General features: G+C 37.0%; 1 pseudogene; it reads left to right on the top strand.

Moving 5' to 3' along the window:
* LOC109728672 lies at positions 292-13,097 on the top strand (annotated as a pseudogene).

Below are 17,873 nucleotides of genomic sequence, written 5' to 3'. Positions count from 1 at the left end.
GGGAACATGACGCCTGTTTCAGAGGGGACATGCAAGTTCCGTAGCGTTAGTTATGTTATGCTTACAAGGTTGGTCCTTGACTATAGTTAGTTCTAACGTATTACCTTCCATAGTTTGTTGTATTTGTGTAGGATACAATAATGTGCGTAAGTGTAAGTGCTAAAAATGTAGTGTCAAGAAATATGTAAGAAAAAAAAAAAATAGGTTTACGTTAGATCAATAATGTTTAAATAAATGTTTAACTATGTAACAAAGAAAAGTAAAAGATATGGGGATCGGTGCAGCTGCCCCATGACGATCGAGACCAGAGACCCATCCCGCGATAGATACCTCGATGCGGGAAAGGAGCGCGGCGGCGCGGCGAGTGCACGCTTGGACATGGGGGTTTTCGTTGTGCCCCCACTCTTGATATATTTATATCAAGGGTGGTCACCCATGTCGGTGGGTTCCCTTTTCGAGCTGGTTTTCCAGGTTCCTCCGTGACGTTAGTACAATCAGGTTTTTGTAGATATCTATATATAGTTTTACAATTATACGTTGATTGTCTATTGTACGGAGTGCTTTACGTTATACGTTGATAGTTTTTCGAGAAACGAACAGAAATGTAAAATCGATAAACGATGGTAAGTAAAGGACGTTAATGATCGATAAGGAATCGTAATCGGAAAAGTAATAGAAAGTAAAAGAAAAAGAAAGAAACGAGAAATAAGAAACATGAACGTGAACCACGAGATGTGGAATGTGAACCCGGGTGATATGAGTAACCGTTTAAGAAAGAATTCCAACGAGAATGGAATTAGTGTGATACGGTGGGCTGAGCCAGAACTCAGTTAGTCGACGCCTATCAGGCGCGAGACAGGCCGAGTTCCACTTCTTGGAGAGTGAATGTGGAATCGGAAGTTAGGTATTAGTTCAGCGGGTTGCCCAGCGGGTCTCGACGCATGTGGTCACCAGTCCCTAGAAAGGCCACCCTTCCCCTAATACGGTGTTTGAGTTGGGCGCCGGGTTCTGGGGGCTATCCCTTCCCCTTGTACGGTGTGAGTTGGGATCACTTCGTGCTAAGACGGCCGCCCTCCCCCTTGGACGGTGTGAGCTGGGCGCCGGAGCTAAGTCAGTTATCGAGTAGGAGCTTCAAGCAGGTCATCCTCCCCTTGGACAGTGTGAGTTGGGTGACGAGATCTTGACAGCTCAAGTGTTAGGATTCTAAGGCCTTAGATAAAAGGTTCGGAGAACCCATTAGAGTTTGGGATACTATAGCTGGATAGATCCAGGTTACGTGAAAGGTAGGATCCAGATGGGCTGAGATCCAAATTGCGGGAATAGTGTACTGGTTACAAGAAATTTGATCCAATTATGGAGAGATGGATCCAAAAATAATTGGGATCCAAGTTGTTGTGATCTTAGTTACAGTTGGATACAAGTACTGCGATCCAATTACGGTGAGCTAGATAAACTAAGATCCAGATGAGTGCTGGATACAAGAAATTGTGATTCAATCTACGGTGAGCTAGATAAACTGTGGGATCAACAGGTAGCTCATCAGATACCAAAAGTGCAAGAATAAAGGTTGCAGTACAAGAGATGCGTTAGATCTCAATAGGTGGTTCAAGTGTACGTATATATTAGAGTGTTACGAAAGAATAAAGGTTACGGTACAAGAGATGCGTTAAACCTCAATAGTTGGTTCAAGTGTACGTATATATTAGAGTGTTACGATTAGTACGGGAAATATTAGAGTGTTACGATAAGTACGTAAATATTAGAGTGTATAGTAAAATATACGTGGATGAGTCGTAAACGTAGTATAATGATAATAGTACGAAATGTAATAATAGTACGTAATGATCGTAATACATTTAACGAGTGATACGTAAAGATGAATCGTGAATGTAATTGTACGTTTTAATAGTACGTAATGTGATAATAGTACGTAATAAAGCGTGAATATACGTAGTTGTGCTTAAGAATTGAACGAATCTGTATTTCCGCTGGATCAGCGAAGCCATTCGTGTTGAGTGGAATTGTGCGCAAGGCTAACGAACAGCTGTGAACGTTAGCCGGAGGGCGCCGTGGGCCACGGGCTAAGCCGAGCTTGAGCTTTAACGAGTGGTTGACGCGTAGCGAAACGTCAAGGCCTATTTTTCCCAGAAACAAAACGACGATGCCACGAAGTTTAGGCAAAGGTCCTAAAATGCTGCAGCGGAGCCGGGAGGGCCGCCTTTGCTTCGGATTGCAGGCAAAGAAATTATTGAAGCGTTGCCGAGCAGCCTAACGGCTTGGCAGAAGCGGTCGCACAAACAAATGGATCGTTAATCCAAATGCCTCCCAATTAAATCTAGTTTGGGTAGAGAATCGTTTTAAACATAAAACCTCGGGATCCAAAGTTCATAACGTTTTAAGTGATTTAAGTAGGTATTGAATTCGTTGTTAGTGGATAAATCGTAGTATCCTAAGCTTATTTAGGTAAAGATACTTAATATTTATTTCGAAACCTCTAGATGGTAATTTCCCATCGTTTTCGAATGGAGTTTTGAACGAAGTTTGCTACCTCTTCTACTTCGCCTGCTCCCGCTAGGTGGAGGTTCGAAGTTAGAGGTGGCTGAGGTAGGTAAAACCCTTTTTAGATCTCTCTCTTTCTCTAAAGAGAGGAAAGAAGGTACGTACACACAAACGCATACACACACACACACGCCAACCCCGTCGGAGCCAACCCTCCTCTTCTTCTTTTCCCCAAAATTTGGGAAAAATGGTAAAACGGGGAGTTGATACGTGATAAGTGAAGCCCGTCAAATAAAAAGCGGCCTCGGGAAGACCTACAGGCAAAAGCGAGTTTAAACTGCCCGTGCGAGCCAAAATGAATTATTCAGGTTTCTTTAAAATTATAAAATCAAAGCTGGGGCAAACCAGTGGTTTTTGACATGGCTTGACGTTAGAAATAGTCTATCGAAAGCCTAAGCTAAAGAGAGAGATACCCACAGTCTTACCATACTTTGAAATTTAGATCGGAGTATTTTTATAAAGACCGTAGGGGTGGTTAAAAGTATTAAAAGACTCTGACACGTAAAAGACGATTAAATAGACAGGGCAAAGAGGGTCTTTTAAGATTTAGAAGACAAAAGCGAGGCTAAAGTCGTGTCCAGTAAGGGTTGGATATAAAGCGAAGAGATTTAGGCTATTTTATCATAGAGTATGATAAAAATAAATAAAAGTAAAAAGATAAATTTTAGGCCATACAATGTAAGGTGGCGTTGGAATGGCCTTGGTAGATAAATACATGTGGCACTGAAGTACTAAAATCTTCAAGCCATGCAATGTAGACGGCAATCTAAATGGAGAAAATAGTAAAATTGGTAATCTAATATGATAAGTTGATTGGTGGGTGAGTTAAGATCCCCGGGTGTAGTAGGATTGGTGTGTAAAAAATTAGGTTTCCATCTTTTGAATTATCGTGGTTCAATAACCACGAGAATTATCATAAGGTCGGATCAATATATATATATATGATCAATTCCCTAGGCGCGCTACGACGACCATCAATAAAATTTTAAATTAAAATTTTAAATCAATATTTTAATTAAAGTTTTAAATTTACCATGTTATTCATATAGTTTTTTAAAATCATCCGTATCATCAGGGGGTAATCAATCACTTTATTAAAATTATCCATAGCATTAGATATCATCAATCACTTACTCTATTCTTTAGTAACAAACACTAAGAGCGTTAATTAAAAGCAGTTTATATTTTAATTGAATTCGACGTAATTAAAAAAAATAAAAAATTATATGTTAAATATACACTTACGAGTTATAATATTTTAATTATAAATATAGATTATGGTCATCAGATTTAATAAATTGTAAATAAATATATAAAATATAAAATATTTTTATTCTCAGCACGATGGGTATGTGGGGTAAATCTCAACATCTAGGATGTTGAGGAACTAGGTTGCCGACTATATTTGAACCAAATTTTTTTTTTTTAAACCTTGTCCGTTCGGCGCTGTCGGCGCCGCGACCTCGGCCAAATAAGCGAGTGGTCGCGGGCTGTGACAGCAGATAACTTGATAGCACCAAATACCTCATGCTATCGATAGTATGTCAGCCGGACTCTCTCTCTCTCTGTATATATAGAGTTAGTCCGGTATACTATCCACGGAGACCTCCATGCTATCAGGTTGTTTTCAATGATGTGGCTTTCAAATCGACGATCGACTCCGTTAGACTTGATCTACACTATTCAGAATATTCGGAAACTAAATTTCATAATTTTTGGACATTATTTGGCTAGTGATCAAAAGGTCTCAAAAATAACAATTTTAATAGTAGATATGATGCGTTTGTAAATTTAACGGTGTAAAACAATTCAAATCTGATGAAATTTTTATAAATTTTTTTTTTCATTATTTAGAGTAAGATCAGTATCTCTGATTTTAAATTTAAGTCTTTTATCATAATTGTTTAGGAGATTTTTATTTTCAGCCGTTCATTTTTAGACTACTCGTTTGATAGGTGAATGATGCCGAAAATTTATGAAATTTAGTTTCCAAATACTTTTAATAGTATAGATCAAGTCTAATGGAGCCGATCGTTGATTTGAAAACCGCATCATTGAAAACTAGATATGATGCGTTTGTAAATTTAACGGTGTAAAACAATTCAAATCTGATGAAATTTTTATAAATTTTTTTTTTCACTATTTAGAGTAAGATCAGTACCTCTGATTTTAAATTCAAGTCTTTTATCATAATTTTTTAGAAGATTTTTATTTTTAACCGTTCATTTTTAGACTACTCGTTTGATAGGTAAATGATGCCGAAGATTTATGAAATTTAGTTTCCAAATACTTTCAATAGTATAGATCAAGTCTAATAGAGCCGATCGTTGATTTGAAGACCGCATCATTGAAAATAATTTGGTAGCACGAAGGTCATTTTTAGATTACTCGTTTGATAGGTAAATGATGCCAAAAATTTATGAAATTTAGTTTCCAAATACTTTCAATAGATCAAGTCTAATGAAGCCGATCGTTGATTTGAAAGCCGTATCATTGAAAACAACTTGGTAGCACGGAGGCCTCCGTGCTACCGATAGTATAGCTCTCTATATATAAATATATATATAGAACTAGGCCGGAATAATATCGATAGTATCAAGCGCTTGATACTATCGAGTTTTCCACTATTAGATTTAATCCTTTAACTATTTTTAATACACATTAAAAAATTATCAAAAAAATAAAATATTAAAATATTTTTTGAGATAAATTTTTTGTTTGTGAACTTAATGTCAAATTAATTTTCAAACTTTTAATTTTTATTTTTTAAAATTCTTAATTATTTTGGATAAATTTATTTTATTTTATTTATTAATGATCTCTTATATTTTTATCTAAGTTAATTTGATTTATCGAATATGATATCTTTACTAATTATTCATTATTAATTATTAAATAACATAATTTATATGTTAAAAATAATTACAACTTTTAAGTTTAACGGAATCCATCGATAAAAATGTATGAAAATTCCCTCGACTCTAGGCAACTTTGAAACAGACCCAACAATTTTATTTTATTGGTAAAAACATACAAAACTTACTTGAATTATGAACTATTTTGAGCTACCCAACCTTTCAAACTTTGGATTTAAATTTGTTCGATTTGAGACAATCAACAACGAACACTGCGATTTAAAAAAATTTAATATAGTTGAAATGTATAGAAATGTTTATATGTAAGTGAGCTTCAAATGTATACAAATACTTTGCCATAATTCTACATTTGATAAGTTTCATACAAACTTTCTACCATATCCTAGGCTCATGCGGATGCACCCGAGCAGAATGGCCTAGATCCGACGTGTACACAAGGTCTTCAGACACACAAAGCGACTGCAACAATAAATCAACTCATATAAACAATAAAAATTTTATATGAGTTGGAGTATCAAAGTATAAAATAATTGAGTCTGGCTGGGGTGCTTCTAATAGCACCAAGCATTTGGCGCTACCAAACTTTCTACCGTTAGATTTGCTCATTTCATCATTTCCATTCGTTAGGTCATACTATTCAACTAACCACTCACTCAACTCTAGAGAACCACCATCATTCTAACCACACATCTCTTCATGCAAGGACCAAAAATCTAATAACATAAATGACTTAGTGCTATTAGAAGCATTCCAGTATAATTCAAAACAATTATTTTGGAGTTTCTCCAATAAGGTTTTGGGGTTGCAACAATTGCACGACGGCCTATAAAAAATTTGCACTTACAATTGCACGACGGCCTCCCGCCTCCTTACAATTGCCAACACAATCCTCCTATAAAAAAAATTTGCACTTAGGTCCTTCATATATAAACAACAATTGCGAGAAGCACCAACAACAAAATAATTTATGCACGTTGTTAGAAATCTACGTGCATGCTGTCCACACAGGGACGGAGCCATGTGGAGGCCAACAATGGCCACCACACATTTTTAATATTACAAGAAGATCCATTAGTAAGCTATTAAGAAAATTAAAATATTACAAACTTAGGAGGCCAAAATGAAATTTTGTTGAAAAAATTTGTTGGCTTGTGGGCCAAGACTCCACTCTCCATGCAAGGCATTCATGACGCCGCCGCCCGCACGCCTCCGCACGCTGACACGCCCACAGGCACACGTAAACAGCAATCTCCCTTAATCTCTCTCTCTTTCTCTCTCTCTCTCTCTCTCTCTCCCCCCCCACTCATCTTTTACTCATTTCTTTTTATCGGTCTCCCGTAACGCCTCCTCTCTTAAAGAGCAGATCGTCTCTTTGCCATTAAGAACAATTGGTATTGTTGTGGGAGCTGCAATAGGAATGCGGAGGTGAAAATAGGCTTCAAGCGATGATCTTGGATTGGCAAAGCTTTACTAGTAAAAGTATATGAGACTCGANCCCAAATCCTAATTACTCTCCTCTCTCAATCTCTTTCCCCGACCCCCTCCTCTACTCCTCTGGTGGACTGGCTTGTCCCCTCGCCGGATTGCCGAGTGCCGACCGCCGGTGGTGCTCGCCTCGTCTGGTAACTCCGGTTCAACTGCAGAGCCCAAAAATAGCAAAATCTAATTAGACTCGTAATCTCTCTCTCTCTCTCTCTCTCTTTTGGATTGCTTCACACTTTATTTCAATATGAGCATTTTAGCAATCTAATTTTCTTTGGATAATTGCGTTTTAGTATTGAGTTGTTAATTGTTTAATGTTTGCTTCTTGATTATTAATGATTGAGTTGTGAGTGAGTTGTCCATATATTGTTGAATCATAATCAATAATTATAATTATAATAATAATAATAATTTATTTGTCACGCCCCGGGACCGGCGGAGGCCCTCCCGGTGGCATGCCCAGACCCGCCATATGTCTACACATATAAGGCGTCTACGATAAAAGCGGAAGTAAAAGCAAGAATAGAACAAATGACGAGGTGAAATAACTAGCAACTAATGATATCAGAGCAAGTAAAGCTAGACAATAAAGAAATCACAAGTAGTACAATATCTGTCTCAAAAGTACAAAAACGGTGGTCTCTAATACACTGGTAGAACTCTCAACCTCTCCAAAATAAAACACAACGAGAGGTAGACCACCTAGCGAATCGTCCTCAAAGGAAGCTAGCTCGAAGCAACTCCCTTCCCGCGGTCCCTAGCCTCGCCCTGAGTGGAAGGCTCTGAAAACATCGAGAAAAAGAGGGCGTGAGAACTATAAGCTATAGTTCCCAGTGGGCAATTACTGACCTCAGCTCCTGCTCCACTAGGCCCCAAAAACAAAGGTAAGCAACGATAATAATAATAAGCAATAAGGAGCATGTAAATAAACTGCTGAAAGAAAGCGTGATGTAAACCAAAATGTACATCTATTCTATCCTTACAATTACGTCCAATGGCACTAGTCTAATGTCAATAACCCTTATCAATGCATGATGCATAAGCTCTATCATGGCAACCAAGTATGCTCTAATGCAACAAGAGACTATCAAATATACTACATGTCTCAACACTATGCTAAAAAATATATAAATGTAATCCAACTACTAAACCTATCTAGTAGTGATTAACCAATCTCGACACCGTATCGATTTCCATTTCCAATCAAGGACCTACCAAAGGTAGTCCAGCTTGTGCCGCCTAAGTGCCTGTGGTAGCCCGACATTCCTACTCTTGGAATGTGTCTGTCCCACTCGACCCCGTAGGCTTCTCAATACCGCACGAGCGAACATAGGTCGCATAGGCTAACTCCGGAGTGCCGGCTTGTAGGGAGCGACCCTCACAAGCATGTGCGAATGAGCACAAATGGCAAGCAAGCAAAGTCCAAGTCTAAAGTATCCAATCCTCATGTCTCTAACATGGTATAGTCACTAGTATCCCAAAGATCTAGTTTATGTCACAATGTGAAGGTTCAACCTTTGCTACGCCTAGTGCCCTTTGATGACACTTAGGCAATCTGATGTTCAATATGTATTTCAAATCCCTTGATGGCCCTATCCATTAGGTTCACACGCGTCCCGAGCTCAATGCCGCTTGATGACATTAGCTCTCTAATTCACATAGCTTCTAAATGACAATCTTGTCAATTTTCATGTCACAAGTAATTGTAGGTTTACATGCATGAATCCGAACTCATTTATACTATAGAAGTAGGATACCGCGTCTCATATAGAATGCTAAATGCAACCATGGCCTAATAAGCTACTCTCTACTACATAGAGGTCCAAAATTTCATTATATATAACGTAGGCCTTTTAAGCATTCTAAAATTCACAATAAATTCGTATAACAAGAATATGCATGCTTTTTCATTTAACAACACTTAATTAAACACACATGAGAATTTCTCATTGTGTGGCTAGGTCAAACCCACCGAACCGTCGCGTAGGGTCTCGATTCGCCGAACGAAGTTGTCCACGAGCCTCAAGATACCCTAAAAGTGGTCAGTGAAGAGATACGGGAGCATCACGACCAACCGTAAGATCAAACATTAACCTAGGAGCAAAAAGGGCCAAAATTTACCTCAAGAGTAGAAATCTCTCCCAAAGCTCCAAAAGAGAGCTAGAACCCTTCCAATCCAAGCCCTAGGAAGGTTCTAAACCAATCAATTTAGCCCCAAAAGCCCTAGATCAAAAATGCCCAAAATTAAACCCTAAATCTCATTCTAGGGTTAAAACAAGCAAAAAGCTCCAAAACTAAGATCTAGAGGGAGGAACCTTGCCACATACCTCTAGGATGCTCCAATCCAAGCTCAAAATCTTCTAGGGTTGAAGTTGGTCCACCACTAAGCTCTACAAGCAAGCTCCAAGCCTTGCCAAGGTGGGAAAGAGAGAAAGGGGTTGAGCTCCAAGCTCCCTCAAACTAGCTCCTCTTCTTCTTCTCCTCCTTCTTCTTCTTCTCCTTCTTCTTCTTCTCTCTCTAGAAGGTGTAGGGTGGTGAGAAATGAGGAGGGAAGGGAGTGAAATGGCTAATAAGCCCATCTAGAGTAACAAAATCCAACCAGGCCCCTCAAAAACCCAATATTACATCAGCCCGAACTGGGCAGTTTTCGCCCAGAGGGACCGGTCTCTCCCCAGCTGGGACCGGTCTCTCGCTGCGAACCCGAAAAACCAGCGTTCGGGAACCGGTCTCTCTCTGCGCGGAACCGGTCTCTCACTGCGAGAACGCGTTCGGGAACCGGTCTCGCCCGCCAGGGACCGGTTGCCTCAGGCTGCCTCAATACTGCTCACTGGGGGAACCGGTCTCTCATTCCAGGGACCGGTCCCCGAGAGTAAAAACTCTCAGGACTTGTCCAGAATTCCAGTTTTCGAACGTTTTAGGTCGGAATACATTCTACAACCCTCCACCAAGTGTGGAAAAGCTCGAAATACAACCAAACACTCGAACCTCGCAATTTGCAAAGGTCCAGTGTGTTACATTATTCATGTTTAAATTTTAATTTTAAAACTTTTTAAAAATTTTTGGGGTCTTCAATGGCAATCTATTGGATTTTAGACTCTTAGTATTTATTATTAAGAATATAAAGTCCAATAGTAGATCCAAAATTTTGAATTTTTATGAATTCCTTCTTTATGAATAAGAATTTTTTATTTTCTGAACTGACTGTTAGTAAAATAATTAGTATTTATAATTTATTTTTAGATTTTATCTCTTTACATAATTTTATATAATTTGCAATTATCTTATGTAGATTAGATTTTAATATTTAATTTTTTCATATAATTTTTGTAGATCTCTAAATTGCTGTTGTTTTAATGGGAAAGACAACTACACTTGATTCTTTTTTTAACAGAAAAAATATTGAAAACTCGGAAGCTAATTAACAAGAAGCTATTTATAGAGATGAGGCTTCGGGTTCCCAAAGTTGTCGTTTGAAATCTTCAAGAATAGAAGTTAATGAGGCTAATAACATTCCCTTTGAGCGTGATCCTAGATTACGACCTCAAATTTGGAATTATCCCGTTGAGCAACGTGATGAAGTTCAACAGACATATATAATTAATGGTCCATATCAACCGAGACTTTTGGAATATTGATGCAGCAAATAAATCTCGTTTTATTTTCGAATGCAATTTTCTTTTATTTTGTAGGTTCGTATTTGATTCGGACTTAAATCATTTAGTTTTAGTTGATTTGGCTAACTCAAACCCTTTTCTCCAATAAACAAAAAAATAATCCCAAAAAGTGTGACACTCCAATAGTCTCACATCGGATGGGAATGGGGTTGTTATTGTCTTTATAAGAGACCTAGACATTAGTAATAATAATTGGGCTTAAGCATTTTGGGCCGGTGGTTGGGCCCAACGAGTTATTATTGTTAGTGGGCTGGATCGTTACATTTGGTATCAGAGCCGGTTCACCAGCTAGACATGTGTAGCGAGTCTCAGCTGAGCCAGGATCTGGATGACGGGCTACCGAGACGAGTATCACATTGCATAGTGATCTTGGGCTGTGTGTGTGATTGGACTGACGAGGACGTCAGGGCCTTAATGGGGGGTCCCACATCGGATGGGAATGGGGTTGTCATTGTCTTTATAAGAGACTTAGACACTAGTAATAATAACTGGGCTTAAGCATTTTGGACCGGTGGTTGGGGCCAACGAGTTATTATTGCTAGTGGACTGGGTCGTTACAAAAAGATTTTTAGAATTCTCCAAAACAAAGACATTTGAAATTTTAAAAAATTGCTTCATTTTCTATGCATGACTCTTGAGTGACCGTGTAGTGTTGAAAACGAAAAGATAATAATTTATTATCGGAGGGCTCTCAACACTATAAATATATGGTTCTTGAAGCCTTAAGAAAAAAATTTTGGATGAATAGAAAATTCTACTCTCACTCCTTATCCTTGGTGTTCTACTTTCCTGTGAGATCATCGACGCTTCTTTCTCGCACCGAGATCGTCTTCTTCCTCGACTTGATCGTTGTTGCTTCTTCCTCGTGACAAAATTGGCTTCTAATTCTACCCCTCATTTTCTTCCAAGTTACTACCTCATCTTCTTCTTTCCCGTTGTCGAAGTTCTACCCGTGGTGTACCGCCCTCCTCGTCCATCGTGGATCCCCCGCAATCGTGTGAACGGTACACTTTTTTTATCTCTCATCTTCTGATATCCTATTATCCCTTTTCAATCTAGCCTTACACCATTACCAACCATATTTGTCAAACAACGTACCTAAAGCTTTGAATCCGATAAAGCCGAATTCACCTTTTGGAACTATCTATAACTCTATATGAAACCCCAATAAAAATGATGACATGGCAAGCCCTCCATTTTTTAGATTTTTTAGATTTTTTAATGATGATTTATTCTCTCTCTTTCTCTTCCTACCGCACGCCTCTTCGTCTTTTCTTCTTCTCTCCGCTCTTTCGAGAAACCCAACTCTATATGAATCCCCAATAAAAATGATGACAAGGCAAGCCCTCCTTTTTTTAGATTTTTTATATTTTTTAATGATGGTTTATTCTCTCTCTTTCTCTTCCCACCGCACGCATCTTCGTCTTTTCTTCTTCTCTCCGCTCTCTTGAGAAACCCCCAACCCCGCATCCGCGATCTCTCTGTCGGGCTCTTCTGCTCTTCTCCCCTCCTCCCTCTCCGTCTCCTCCCTCACCCACCACCTCTCTTCTCTATCCGCGAACGACCCGCGCCCTCCTCCATTTTCCTCCCCTCCTTCTCTCTCCATCCTTTCCCTCGCTCCTCTCGACCCTTCCTTCTCCTTTCCAAACCCTAAAACCCCAACCCTTCCTCTCCCTCCGCACCCTCCCTCGCCGCCGCCCCTCCGATCGGTGGCGGCGCTTCCTCTCCGCTGGCCCCGTTGCCGTCCGCGCGGCGGTGGCCATCAAGAATGAGATGCCGGAGGAGGAGCGGCCGAAGACCTTTCTCCGCACGGCGGACCCCGCCGCCGCCACGTCAATGCGCGCGCGGTTCGAGCGGATGATCCGCGAGGCCCAAGACGAGGTGTGCGCGGCGCTCAAGGCTGCGGACGGTGGCGCCGCGTTCAAGGAGGATGTGTGGTCGCACCCCGGCAGCGGCGCCGGCATCAGCAGGGTGCTCTAGGACGGCGCCGTGTGGGAGAAGGCCAGGTTCAACGTCTCGGTTGTGTACGGCGTGATGCCCCCTGAGGCCTACCGCGCTACCAAAGGCGAGCCCGACGCCGCCAACCCCTCCGCGAAGGCTGGGCCCGTCCCGTTCTTCGCTGCGGGGATCAGCTACAGGTTTTTTTTTTTTTTTTTCTCGTGTTGCCTAAGCTCCATCTTCATCCTCGGTCTCGATTTGCTTCTAGGTTTCTTTCTACATCGATCTCTTCGACTTTTTGGAAGAAAAAGCTAATCAAACGATCTCTATGGATTTTTGGAAAAAGAAGCTATTCAAATGGCTTTTTCGGTAGAGGAAGCTGGACCGCGATCATGAACGAATCGAGCGGGTAAGTTTTGAAAACGGATCAAAACCCTAATCACAATTTTTTTTCTTTTTCTAAATCCCAATTATTTATGATTCAATTTATATCTATATTATTCGGATTAATTTTGCGGATAGTTTGGATTTCATAATTGACACAGTTGTTGTATCTATCAGGATTTGATTCATGTACACTATTTTGAATTATTTTCATTTCATACAACTTAAATATTAAATATTAAAAATTAACATCTAAATTATTTCGTTTTTAGTGTCGCCTGAGCTCCAACTCCATCCTTAATGTCGAATCACGTCTAGGGTTTCTTTCTACGTCGATCTCTTTGGATTTTGGAAGAAGAAGGTAATCGGATGGCTTTTTTGGTAGATCTCTTTGGATTTTGGAAGAAGAAGCTAATCGAATGGCTTTTTTGGTAGAGGAAGCTAATTGAATCGCGATCGTCTATGGATCGAGAAGGTAAGTTTTGGAAACGAAAAACCTTAATTATAATTTTTCTTTTTCTTTTTTTTTTAAATTCTGAATATTTATTATGTATCCATCTAGGATTTAATTAATCTATATTATTCGGATTAATTTTGTGGATAGTTTGGATTTCATAATTGATGCAGTTGTTGTATCGATCTAGGATTTGACTTTTGTGCATTCTTTTGAATTATTTTCATTTCATACAACTTAAATATTAAAAATTAACATCTAAATTATTGAGGCCATTAAACTTTATTTATGAATTAAAGTTAAAAGGGTATAGAACTTATTTCAATTATAACAAAATTTTATATGATTAGATAAATTTTTTAAGGTTTGATTTTAATACTTAATATTTCGCTTTATATGATTTAAGTCAATCATTACTATTTTGACTTCAAAATTTAAATTCGTTATATTTAAATTAATTAAATAACTTATTTTTAAATTTAATTTGTTAATTACATAATTCTTTTAGTACTGTATATAAAATATAATATTTATGTAGTTTAAAATAGTTCGCCAAATATCATAATTATATAGTTTAAAATAGTTCGCCAAAAGACAAGGTGTTCAGTTCGCCGAAAGATAGAACCTGGTCCAAATAAATTAATTAAAATTAAAAAAGTATAGAACTTATTTCAATTATAATAATTTTTTATTTGATTAGGTAAATCTTTTAAATTTTGATTTCAATACTTAATATTTTACTTTGTTTGATTTAAATCAATCATTACTATTTTGACTTCAAAATTTAAATACATTATATTTAAATTAATTAAAGAGCTTATTTTTTAAATTTAATTTGTTAATTACATAACCCTTTTAGTACTATATATAAAATATAATATTTATGTAGTTTTAAATAGTGTGCTGGCCCTCTCTTCCTCTTTGTGATTTGATTAAGGTCTGATTTGAGCTAATTGAGGGCTCACAGTGCGATTTGGGGCGTCCTACATCGATCAGCCTTGAAGATCGGCGATTTGGGACGTCCTGCATCCCTCAAACTTCTAAGTAATTTTTGTATATTAAGTTGAAGAATCTCATTTGAAGATTTCTTTTTCTCTTATTTTGAGGTTGATATTGCTAATTTAGGGTTGGGAGCTCGAATTGAGGCCTTAGGCATTGATCTGATTAGTTTTATTGTTTTATTGTGCAAATTATGTCCATAAGTTTAGTAGCCTATGAGAATCTCATTTCAAGGAGCCATTGATGTGTTCTTCTTGCATATTCATGGATCAAAAGCACAGTATTGGCGCTATTATTGATGATATTACGTCTTCTTTATGCAATTTAGTTGTAAATAAGTGTGATTGTTGAGGACGCATGCATGGATACATGCCTATAGACTTGCATAGATATAGAAATAAATTTCTCTATACTTATTCAGTTATTTAGTTAATCATTTATTTATTTATTATGTGTTTATATGTGGTAATCTATTGTGTTGACTGTATATGGTTTCAATAAACTATTTTAATATCAAATATTTGATGTTTAGTAGAGAAAACAAATATAACTGAACTTTTGATGGGTGCCTAAAATTTTTGTTGTGCTGAATGTATAGAGTTATTAAAGAACTGATCTTTGTTTATTTATCGTTCTGCTACTAGTTTTTATGTGTTCCATGAAATGTCCATTTTAAACTTAATTCAATACAAAAAAATTGCCTATATTCTTCTGCATCCTTACATCTTAATCTTTTTTTTTTTTTATAGCATGAAGAAGTGGTGATAAATTATATAAGCAGATTATCTGAAAAATAAAATGTTAGATTATGCGGTAACATTTACAGTTGAATTTTCTTTTAATTAGACACTTTTTGTTATTTTCTTTGATTTTTTTAAACTTCTATATCAAGAATTGAATGGCAAGTCAGGTTGGATGCAACCAACACTATTATTTAACGTAATTTGGAGGCGGCCGCTGCTGACGCTCAGATTATTGAATGGAATTTATTTAAGCATAGGCAAGAGAAGATAAGTTGATATTTTATGGAGTGGGTGGCATTGGATTATTTTCTATGTAGTCACTATAATAAAATTAGTGCTACCTAGGTTGAGCGATGTATCGATTATTAAAAAAAATGATGGATTTAGAGATGGCAGAGAATTTGGAAAATCATCTATCGATGTTTCTAAACGTGTAATTGGTTCCGGTTGGTTGGCCCAATTTAAAACTTGGATTAGTCCGTACGTTTGTATTCTTGAACTAATTTGATTATGTGCTAGAAATAAGAAAAACTTGCTATGATGGCAGTTTGCATTAAGATTGGTTGGATTGCATCATTCATGTCGAATGGCATCATTCATGTCGAATGTAGCACTATGCAATAATATAAGGACTGCATAACCTGAACCTTTCCTATTTAAATGTTCAGATTTATTGAAGTCATTGGAACTAATTAGATGCTTGAAACTATTAATGAACTACTAATTTTTAGCTGTGGTCAAATAAATGTATGGAAATAGTGAGCGATGATATTGTAGGCTGATTCAAATTTGATTAAGACATTAAGGAATTAGGGTCATTGTTTGTTTGCTGGTGTTAACAGAGTGTAGATGATTCAGTTAAGTGCTTACACATTGTTAGTACTTTGTTAAGAACATTTTTACTTCCTTTTTTCCACACCATCATAGAATATGTAAATCAAAGAAGATTTTGCTAACAAAATATGGTGTTATTTTTTAGTAATTACTTTATGATTTTTATGCTATTGTTTAAGTATAAGCTTTGATAACAAAAAAAAAAGAAGAGAATTTTCTACTCCAATGTATGACATTTTTGAATTGTTGTAGTTTTCTCTATCCTTTTTTATTGTATAGTTTGAAACTTTTTCAATGTGATTTGGCGATCCTAGCGTTATTTTCTACCCTATCTTTTTCTTTCTTCCGGTGTATTCTTTTAGTTGTTGGCTATTTAACTATTCTTTGAGCCAACCGTTGCCTTTCTGACACTGTCCGCGAATTTCTTGCTTTCTCCATTGCTTGATTGATGCTCTTTGGTGGCTGGGTGTTAAAAGTTCATGATTAGCTTATTTTGACTTGAAAACTTTTTTGTCTCCCCTTAAGCTCTCTTCTTCCAATTATGGCTTCATATATTTAATTGAATCTCACTGTCTTTTACTTCGTTTTCTTAGTATCTTGAATGTGTTTTGCTTTTTTCTTTTATCCTATTGCTTGAGTTTTTTGCATGAAAGATTTGAATAATAAGGCTCTCACACGGTGTTGGTGATGCCAATGGTTCAATTAACAATAATGAAAAGATCTTCTTCGGTAGTTGTATATTTCAAATTTCTTTCTCCAGACTATCATCAATAATAAACGACAATTAAAAAAATTATTTCAATAATATCTACCCGCTGCATCGCGCGGGTAACTAAACTAGTTATATGTATTTTCAGTTGATTGTTATTATCTTATATATCGAAGGTTTATTAGCATCTTAGTATTGCTTCAATTCGATTTTAATTTTTCGTCTTGCTGAAATTTTTGCCAACTTGCTTTAATTATAGTTAAGTTCGCTGGAATCGATAAATTGAACCTAGTTTATTTCAAGAAATATCTTTAAACAAAAGCAAACTTGAAAATTCAATTTTGACAACCTCTCGGTTTGCATCAAATATCCAAAAAGTGGGCCTCTTTTTCATCAGCGTCGCTTTCAACCTTCATGATTTGAATTATTCAAATCGTGGTTAGAATATTCTCCAACCAAAGATGCTGTATTTTGTCTATCGTGCTTTCTTTTTAACAAGCCACATGGACATTCTTTACAAAATGCCTTCATTGTTGACGGTTTTTATAATTGGAAGAAAGTTAAAGATGAAAAAGATGTGTTTTTCTAAATCATATAGGTAAAGAACTAAACTCATCTATTAAAGTTGACGAAAGAGCTTGCGAAGAATTGATGAAACAATCTCAACATATTCAAAATGTGCTTCATAGACATACGTCACAACAGAAGGCAAACAATCGTTACGCCTCAAAGCATCAATAATTGCAATTAAATATCTTATTTTTCAAGGATGTTCTATGAGAGGTAACAACGAAAGTAAAGAATCTATTAATCGGGATAATTTTCTGAAAATGTTGAAGGTGTTATCTTTTTTTAATGAAAATATGACAAAAGTTATTTTAGAAAATGCTCTACAAAATGCTTCTTATACTTCGTCGGATACGCAAAAAAAATTTTTACAAGTTATAGTGGAGAAAGTAAGAAAAAAAGTTCGAGATGAAATTGACGACTCGAAATTTTCTTTAATGGTTGATGAAGCACGCGATGAGTCAAAAAATGAGCAGTTAGCTATCGTCTTGAGATTTGTTGATGTACAAGGTTTTGTTCAGGAAAGATTTTTTGGTCTTATTCACATCTCGGATACTAAAGCATTAACCATGAAAAATACTATTTATTCCGTTCTTTCTCATTATAGCCTTGATGTTCAAAATATTTGTAGCCAAGATTATGACGGAGTGAGTA

The sequence above is a fragment of the Ananas comosus genome, linkage group 24 (assembly GCF_001540865.1).
Source record: "Ananas comosus cultivar F153 linkage group 24, ASM154086v1, whole genome shotgun sequence".
Lineage (NCBI taxonomy): Eukaryota > Viridiplantae > Streptophyta > Magnoliopsida > Poales > Bromeliaceae > Ananas > Ananas comosus.
This window is presented reverse-complemented; position numbering and strand designations above follow the sequence as displayed.